This window comes from Emydura macquarii, unplaced genomic scaffold (assembly GCF_026122565.2).
Source record: "Emydura macquarii macquarii isolate MOO-44397 ecotype Brisbane River unplaced genomic scaffold, CSIRO-AGI_Emac_v2 contig_1230, whole genome shotgun sequence".
Taxonomy (NCBI): Eukaryota; Metazoa; Chordata; order Testudines; family Chelidae; genus Emydura; species Emydura macquarii.
This window is the reverse complement of record NW_027131367.1, coordinates 16,693,353-16,703,085: the sequence shown is the minus strand read 5'-3', so window position 1 is coordinate 16,703,085 and position 9,733 is coordinate 16,693,353. Positions and strand designations below refer to the sequence as shown.

The window sequence follows — 9,733 nt, the reverse complement described above, 5'->3', positions numbered from 1 at the left end:
GCTCCGGCTGCCGGGCGCACGGCGGCGGGCATCGCCCCCGGGGCTGCTGCTGCTGCGGCGCCCGGCCCGACGCGCTCCCCCCGGCGGAGCAGGCGGGACGGGAGGCGACGGTGCCAAGAGCCGCCGCCAGGCCCCGGCCAGCTCCCGCCGCGCCGCGCCGCTCCCCGCGCTGCCCTTCCCCGCCTGCCCGCTGCGCCCTCTGCGGCTCCCCCGCCCCGGGGCACGGCCCGGCCCGGCCAAGCCGCCTCCCGCGGGCTCCAGCCCCGGCCCTGGGGAGCGGCGCGGCGCGGCGGCAGCGGCTCGGGGCCGGGAAAGCTGCCGGGAGGCGGGCGGGGGAGGGGAGGTGGCCGCCGGGTGGTTCTTGGGGTGACCCGGGGCCGCGTGTCTGAGCGCGCACGTGGGTGGCTGGCAGCCAGGCTCCGGCCGGCAGGGCGGCGTGGGTGGGGTGGGCTGGGCCCGGCTCTCCGCCCTCCCCGGGCTGGGGGTGTCTCTAGCCCCGCGCTGGCTTGTGGCTTCCTTCTCCTCCGGCAGGAGCCGCTCAGCTCAAACCCACCCCAGGGAAAACGGGGGTGAAACAAGCCCCCCCCGCAGGCTCGAGCCCCCAGCCGTGCCCCACCCGCGGCGCTCCCACGGGCGACACTAGGCACGGCCGGGAGGGACGCGCCCCGCCCCGCCCCGGCCCGCCCACGGTGGCCGTCTCCTCCCCGGAGTAAGGCGAAGAGGTGCCTGCCTGCTCCGGAGCGGGCTGGCGTGTAGGCAGGACTTGTCTGAGCACCTGGCCCCGGGTTCATGGACGGGCAGGACGCCAGGCAGGGTTGTCAACCTCCGGAAATGCAGGCACAGGCAGTAAAAAACTGTGCCGCGTTAACACTGCCGGTGAGTACATGAAAATGTCCCTGAAATCGGGTAGAACTAAAACATTTAGCAGTTTCTTGTTTTCTGTGGTTGCACACGCCCAATTGATCAATTACCTGCAGCTAGACAATGGGTAATTCCGAATTCCCGTGCACAGAAGGTGGTGAGCCAGTACACACCTTCTGACATTGTCGTTTTGTTTATGGTATTTTCAGTGATGTCAGTAAAAAGTTTATGGTGCCAGTTAAAAAAAAATCAACTTCAGATCTTCATGTCAGTAAAACCTAAAATGCTAAATGAGCCGGGGGCACAGGTCGCTTGCTTCATCCTTTTCTGGACACCGGGATGATGCCCCCTGGGGCCCAGCTGGCAGTGAGTGACAGATCCTGATCCTGCGTTTCACTAACATTAACAAGCCAGATTCTCTGCTCAGGTATTGCTGCTCTGTGGGGGCAAAGGAGTGGAGTCTGGCCCTATCTGCCTCTCCTGGTGTGATGCCATGGGAGGCTCCTAGGCCATCCCTCCAGGGACCTGTTGGGAGAGTGTTTAGCCCAGGCTATGCCCGACCAATTCTGACCCACTGTATGTTGGAGCAGCCCCTTTGAGTGAGGAAAGGAATGATAAAAAGTTAGAAAAGCTGATCTATGAGGAAAGGCCAATAACTGGCCATGTGTAGTCTTGAGAAAATCAAACTGTGTGTGCGCACAGAGGGACCTAACAGCTGTCTTCCAATATGTGAAGGGCTGTTGGCAATAGGATGGTGATCAATTGTTCTCCATGTCCACTGAAGGTAGGAGAAGAAGGAAGGGGCCAAATCGGCAACAAGGGAGATACAGATAGATTTAGCTATTAAGAAATCTTTGTATCAGGATAGTTAAGCACTGGAACAGGTTAGCAAGGGAGGCTGTGGAAAAGCCTCTTCATGGAGGTTTTTAAGAACAGGTTAGAAAACACCTGTCAGGGATGGTTTAGGTTTACTTGGTTCTGCCTCAGTGGGGGAGGATGGAGTAGATGACTCCTCCAGGTACTTTCCAGCCTTGTGATTCTATGATTTACACTGGAGCTGGACCAGTTTGAGAATCCAATGGCCAGAACTAACTCCCTGGCTGCTCCCCTGCCATTCCCCCTTACACAAAGTTGATTTTTGCACAAGGGACAATCAGGATCTTATGTATTTAATTTCACAAAGCCCCCCTTCAGGACAGGAAGGATCATTAACTCCGTTGTGCAGACATGCCTTGTCCAAGATCATACTGTGAGGCACTGGGCACAGCCCAATCCAGCTTTATGCATTCGTCACCCTGGCACAAATGAACTGCAAAAGCCACATGGCTGTGAATGGTCAGCCGCAGCCTGTGCTAGAAGGAAGCAGAGAAGTTAGATCTAAACATGAAAAGACAAAGACAATGGTGACATCTACGCCCTCTGACCCCAAAGGGTCCTAGAGACCAGGCTCCAGCCCAAGCCCACGTTTACACAGCCATGAAACAGCCCCGCAGCCTGAGCCCTGGGTTTTGTTTTTGCTGTGTAGACATACCCTAAGAGGCTTTCTACCTTTGAATTGAAATGCTATCAGGGATTGCTGCATGTTAGCAATATTTGCATATGACGAAGGAGGAGGTCATGTGCCAAATTTACAGCATCGTCGGAGCATTACCTGATATTGTCAAGATGATCAGAGGAAGAAAACTTGAGTTTCCAGGACCTGTGGGCCAGAGGAGCAGAGGAAGATTGCTGAAATGTGTGTGTTGCAGGAACTGATGCCAGGGACTGGGGCTGGGGGCACCTGTGGTGACTGGTTTTCGATGAAGTGGCTGACTGGACAGGATGCAGTGTGACGTGCTTCTCAAGGCTGTGTAAAGAATGCAAAACCATGGAGGCAGATTGCTGGCCAATGACTCTTGTGTGTCTGTGTTTATTGTTCACTGTGACGTGACTCTATAGTGGTTTGAGCTGAGTTTGTCTACACAGCGAGGTAATGCAGGCTATGGGGCTGTGAATTGTGGAGTGCGCTAATGTGCTGTGTTCCACCTGGTCCACGTAGACCCTGGTGGCACTGACTAAAAGGTACGTGGTTCATATTAACACAGTCCTGTTTCAAACTACACCACCATGAGCTAGGTACCTTTAGCACACCAGCAGGGTCTACGCACAGGACAGCTGGCGCACAACCCATCAGGACCTTCTACAATTCACACTCTTGTAGTCTGCATTGCGCCGTTGCATAGACAAACCCTATGTGTGCATGTCGTCTGGGTTTAGCAGCCCTCAACCATGGTGGCACAAAGGTTGCATGAGTGTAACCCCCCACGAGCTCTCCGCAGACATCCAGCCGAGTGGGACTTTGCTCCATGTTATACAGGTGCTTCGAAGTAAAATCTTACTAACACTGAGCACTCACTTTTAAAGGACTTTGCAAAGGTGAGTAAGAAGTAGACCAAGGCAGTGAGGGGCAAAGTGACTGGAGATGCCAATGGAGGGTAGGTGGGTTGGTGGAATGAATGAATGAATTAATTAATTTTGCTCCAGATTGTGGAGCAGTGGAAACCCACAAAGGCTGACTAGCCTAACCCTTTTGTCCCTCTCTTGCTTGAAGAAATAAAGTATTAGGAAATGGATTTCGAGATGTAAGATTGATGATGCCATCAGCAAAAGCATATACTGTCATAATCCTCCTCTCCCAAAAGAGCGACAGCAAGATTCAGACTAAGATGTGGACTTTTCATGGGACTTTGCCTTGCCTTTTTTCATTGCAGTTTTCCTCTTCTTTCCAGGATTTCCTTCTTTGGCAAGTGCCAGCTCAATGCTTTACCTTACAGCTGCCAAATGAATCGAAGCAGAGATCACCCTGTCAACAGCAACAGCAACAGTGAGAAACAGAGACAGACATTTATGTTTCTCAGCTACTAAGTACCTATCATTCTGGGCATGTTCAGAGACAGATCTGGACAGCAATGGCCAGGTTTCAAGAGCAGGGCCAGTACTGAGGAGGCCCGAAAGAGCATACCTATTTTTTTAAATGGCTGTTGGTTTATAGATCTTGTTTGTTCTCTATCTGCTTTTAATATCAAGCCAGTATTGTAGATAAATTGAAATCTGAGTTTTAAGGTGACAGCTGATTCGTCTTGCTATTCCCAAGCACCTAAAGGAATGAATGAGGTTTATAAGAAAAACTTATAACACAATTTTGAAAATAGAGATGGGCAAATCTGAGTGTAGTTTTAGTTCTGTAAAACCAGTGGAGGTCCAGATTCTGGCCCTGTTTTAAAGACTGGCGTGGGTTTAGGACATCCATATTTAAAGGGGGGATTTTCCAACGGCATAATGGGAATTAGGTCCCCAATTACCACTGACTTCCAATGGGAACTGGATGCCTAGCTGACCTTTGTGCTTTTGAAAATCTCCCTGTGTCTCCATCCTGTTGAGATGACGCCCATGTTTGTTTATGTTATTTAACCACAACTGAAAATGTTTTAGTTTAAGCCCTGGCTCAGTATTGTAGCATGCTACGAAGTGGCAAAACTCCCATTGACTTCAATGTGACCAGGATTTGGCCCTTTAAAAATATTCGATTGACTTCTCATCTGTCATTTACTACACGGTCTGACAAGAAGCCACAGAACCAGGCTCTGCCGCAAATATGTGTCTGTGTCTTCACAGCTATGCAAACTTTTAAACTACCTTGAATAAAGTGGCTGGTTTAAATGTGATTTGAATCCTGATGGAGGGGGAGAGTGAGATTCTCCAATACAGTTCTGTTGGACAGGGATTAGCTTTAAGTGGTTCAGCTGTGGTATCGAAAGAGTTTAGATCCAGGCACTGGGACTAGAATTCTCGCCACCATAAAGTCTGAATCCCCGTACAAGGCTGCATTCCGTCCTGGAAGCTCCCCTGAGCAGCTGGGAATTCTGTAGGCTGTGTTATACAGGAGGTCCGACCTAATGATCTCTTCTGGACTTTAAATCCAAGGAATCCCACAGATTTAATCTGTAATCTCTTAAAATAATTAAAGTATAGATTATTAGTAATATGATTTATTATTATTTACTTTTATTTATTTTATTTATTAATCTTCCCCTACTGAGGCACTTGGGTTATGCACAAAAATACAATGCAGTAAAGACCGTTTTAAACTATAATTTAACCTTCTGTTTTATTGATTGTCCACTTTCAGAGGGAATGGTTTTTTCAGGTACTTGGAGCCTGCTTATTAGAACTTCCTAACTAACTAATTGATTCATTAGGAAAAGGGCAGCCGTGGTGTACAGGATGGGAAAGGAATGAGCAGTCATGTCCCATGTCATTTTTATGACAGCATTGGCTTCCTCAGCTAATAGCTGCTACTTCATTAATGAAGGGCAGAAGGCAAGCGTGTATAATGTGGGAAGCTGAAAGCCATAGCCTTTGTAAATTGGAAACAGGCTCGGGCTCCTCCATTCAGGTTTGACTGGCTGCACAACTAGTGTGCTGGTTGGACAGGAAGGAGTTGAGGGGCATGCATGTATGGGAACTCACTCATGGATTGAGACTTGAGTGCCATGATCATTTTTAAGTAGGAGTCTGTTGGTTTTTATGCATATTCAGGATGAATTACATGCCTCAGATAAGAGGTTGTGTCATTTGGCATTCCCCCCCCCACATGCTGCATCCCATGTTTGCTAAAGCCATGCAGCACACCCTCCAGCCTTCCGAATGAGGAGGATTGGATAGAATTTCTTTCAGATCTAGCAAAGTGTTTCTGTATCTGGTCAGCCAAGCATGCTGCGGTTGCTGCAAGCGTTCCTGTCACAGCAGGGGCAGAGACATATCTTGACTCAAGGTGTATCAAGCTTGAGTCTTGCACATGGCAGTACATAGCTCTCATTGGACACCCCAGGCTAAAGAAAGGACAATTACTGCCCTTGTAATTCTGCCTCTCTGAAGAGATCGTTTTGCAGGATTTTCATGTCTAGGTTTCAAACAGATGGGACTCCACAAGCTCTAAAGGAGTAGTGGGTGGAAGGGCAAGACCACCATTGGTGTTCTTGTGTCATCTCAGAACTGAAATGCTGATCCTGGGACCCATCTGTCAGTTTCTGATTTAACAGGAAGCGAATATTCTTCACAGACAAATTAGCTAATCACGAAACAAAATACCTGGAGAATTAAGTGCTCAGTTTGTGCTGAGAGCTCAGACCGCTCTTAACACCTCAGCAGGGCAAAGGTCAAAGGCAGTACCGCAGCATTTGAGGCATCTTCAGAGATGTCCAGAGATTGAGTTGGCTAGGTCCCTGAACACACACTGCCAGCTGAGGCTCCCCAGATCCATCGCTCAGCCCTGAACCTGTAGGCTCAAAACTCAAAATAATCAACCTTTAAATGTAGAACTCGTAAGTGCTTTGTAGCTTTAGTGTGGAAATAGAGGAGAATAAGGCCAGATTCTCAGCAGGTGTAGCTCTGTTTAAGTCAAAGGAGCTACATGGACATACATGCAATCCCCAGAGCTGAGCACAGTGCTTACAGCTATATATAGACTTATTGACTGCTGTGGGACCCCATGCAGCAATAAGTACTATGGCTTAGTAGTGGGTGTTTGTAGCATCTTGTCCTTGCACTGGAGCATCTGAAAACAGATCTCACCCCACTGCCTTTGACGGAGAGTGTAACTTTTGTGCCTTTTGGGCGGAGGTTACAGTGATGCTAGGAATTTCAAAGAAGAGAGCCAGCCCTTGGAAGGATGGTGTGCTTGGGGTTAAGGCACTGGACTGGGACTCAGGAGATCTGGATTTGATTTGCACCCGAGCTCTCTATCTGACTTTGGGCAAGTCACTTGATCTTTCCAACTCAGTTCCCAATCAGTAAAATGGGGATGAAAATATTTCCTTGAACTGACTTGTCTGTTTAGATTGTGCAGGTACTCTCTCTTACTCTCTGTCTAGCAGGATGAGGATCTTATTTCACTCAGGGCCTTTAGAGGCACAACTGTAATACTACTAATAGCAATAAGCTCAAGCCATTTCTAGAGGCTCAACACCTCTCTCCACACATTACAGCAAGATTTGAGTGGGGGAAAGCCCTTTAGATTCAGGACAGTACATTGCAGGGCATTGCTCAACCTTGTTTGCCACTCAGGCTGGTGCAAGGGAGGCAAAATACTGGCTGTCGGAGAGATTTTCTCTTACACAATATGTCAGTGTACAGTGAGGAATCTGTGTCAAACAGTTAACAGGTCTCTGCTCCAAACTATGTAAATAGGAGTGCCAAAAAAGAGGCAAGTTTGATCTGGGAACTTGAACTCCCCTGTAGTTAGCTGGCATTCTGGGAGCAGAAAAGCCTTTATAGACACCGCTGCTTTTGCTGCCTGATTCATCTTTGCTCAAGTGAATCCAGGAAAAAGTCACCAGAGTTTGCACCCACACATTTCTCTCCCACTGAGGAACTAACTCACTCCAGGGTCTAAACTCTTCTCTGACCATTTGGAAGCTAGGTCAGTATTTTTACTGCCATTTGTAATCCTAATCCTGTATTATTAGAGGTCTTAAAGTACAGGAAAGGCAACTTCCCCTGTTTATTTTCCACCTTCCCTTGTAAGAGTAGAACAGGGATGTCTCTTTTGCAGTCTCTACACTGAATTTGTTGGAGCAGTTAATACTTAATCATTGCAAAGTCAAGGTAAATACATTGAATATGTTTGAGAAGAGGGCAAAAGGGGAAGGAATTTCCTCCTGTGAAATAAATGGTTCCTAGTCAAACCTCACCCTTCGGGCCTGATTCAAAGCTCAGTGAAATCAGTGGGGATCTTTCCCTTGACTTCAGTGAGCTTCAGATCAGACCCGTGATGCACAAACAATGAACTTGTTGGGCCTACTCTAGAAATGGGCTCAAACCACCACTTGGGACTCAAACAGCCCTAGGAGACTTCGAGGACATTTGAATCTGGATTATGATCTTGACATTGCAGCATAGGATCCTTTTCATTGTGGATGCTTTATAGCTTTTCCAGTAGTGATCACACACGGTGCATCATGAAGCAGTAATAATAGCTCTTGGGTAGTGTGTTGTATCTTTAAATCTCAGTGTAAAACATGATTAAACCTCACAACACTAATGGGAGGTAGGGGTATGTGTGTGTAAATCCAACCTTCTCCCTGCTGCTATGTTATTTCTATCCCTTTCATCATCTGCTTCTTTTTCTTTTACATTTCTTTCCTCTTCTCAAGCTACCTCATGGAGACACACAGTATGGGGGAAAAGAAGAAAGAGAACATGAAACAGCCCACTCCACTGAGAGGGGATTCCAAAAGCTGCCAAAATCCTCCAAAAAGACAGACTTCGTCCTTTTTCTTGCCTTCTCCTCTTGGGAGTTCGCAGTGTCTTGTGATCCTAGGAACAATTTGTGTTCTGATGTCTTTGCGTCTTAATTATTCAGCATCACAGGTTTGAATTTGTCACTGACAGAGTTTCCTGCTGACGGGGATTTCTGCCCATGAAAAGCTGCAGCTAAGAGGTCTTGGCACTTGAATGTACATCAGCAAATAAAATAAATGCATCATAATCATCAACTTGTGGGCCACTCACTTATGCAGTTGCAGCTCAACTGGAGTCAATAGAGTTAGAGTCATTAATACCAGCAGTGAATTTGACTTAATATCTAGATTTGGTTCAGACATGTTTAGGAAAGTCCAGGCACCATGCTAAACAGGACAAATGTGTTATTTACTCCATGTGTGCCCCTACATTCCTATTTTTGCAACTGTTTGGCCAATGATCTCCGGATGGCGGGTCCATGGAATTGATGCACTGTTAGATGCTTCTGCTGAGCCTACATGGGGTTTTTACCAGAGCTTCCTAGATTAAGGGATCCATACAAGAGTCTGCACACAGTGCATAGAACTACTACATTGTACCATGCCAGTGTGACACCATCCACTGCAGAAGGGTAGCAACTGTCTTCCCAAAGCAGTCTCTTCTCCTTGCCAGCCCATGACATGGGTTTCCATGGAAGAGCTGGGTTCTGGCAAGGAAGATCTGAAGCAAAGTGAAAGATACAGTGATGAAAGAGTTGGTTTTTGTTTTTTAAATGCAACTCTCTAAAGGAGTAGATAAAATTCAATATGAAAATCAATGTCAGGAGACCCGATAGGCTGTGTATTATAATGCCTATCTCTCAAGCTTTCTCCTTTACGTTGCAGATGACCAGAGTCTTAACCAATCCATGCCTTAGCTTTGTAGGTGTCAGGGTGAGACTAGATTAGATGATTTTCATGTCAAAATACGGGTACTTTTATTAATGCAAACATCCTGGAGCACAAGTCCCTACACTTTGTCTCTAAAATGGAATATTTGATTTTTTTCCCATTAGTATCATGTTGTTCTCGTTTCCTGGCAGCTAGAGCAGAGTCTCTGGGGTACATGACGTGCAAGAAAGAGAACATTAAAATCTGCCATGCCATATAATCAGATCACATTGTAATGTGAAAGTCTGGCATAGTGCTCCATAAGGCTTTGGGGCCATAAAATGTCATTCCTCATTTCCCAGGATAAATTCATGCCCTCACCTCAACTTGTCTGGAATAGTCATTTGTATTTATTCTCATGGTGTCTCTTGCTTTGCTTTCTTTTGATTTAAAGTGTATTTAGGTCCCGTCAAATGAGCCTGTTTTATAGCTGTGGAGAGTGAAGTCCTCTGTTCTTCTGCAGAAATACTGGTGCAAGCCTTCCCTGCCCGTGTGCCCTTCCAGCCTGATGCCCAGGGCTTGCTTCTAAGGGGTAGGAGAGTAGTTCATTTACTATGGCCCATTCATACCGTGGCTTTCCTTGCCTAGTCTCAGTAAGCGCCCATCCTATAGTTTATCCCCCATCACATAGATTAACTGTCATAGTACAGTGGATTGCTCAC

The 9,733-nt window shown here is 47.4% G+C and overlaps 2 long non-coding RNA genes across 2 annotated transcripts in view; both read left to right on the top strand.

The window, feature by feature from the left end:
- The window catches only part of LOC137152898 (uncharacterized), a 67,732-nt gene that overhangs the window by 9,932 nt on the left and 48,067 nt on the right, over positions 1-9,733 (top strand). The gene's annotated exons all lie outside the window — the stretch shown is intronic.
- LOC137152899 (uncharacterized) lies at positions 642-3,915 on the top strand. The gene is made up of 2 exons (XR_010919645.1): positions 642-876; positions 3,630-3,915. It is a non-coding gene; the product is annotated as an uncharacterized lncRNA (long non-coding RNA).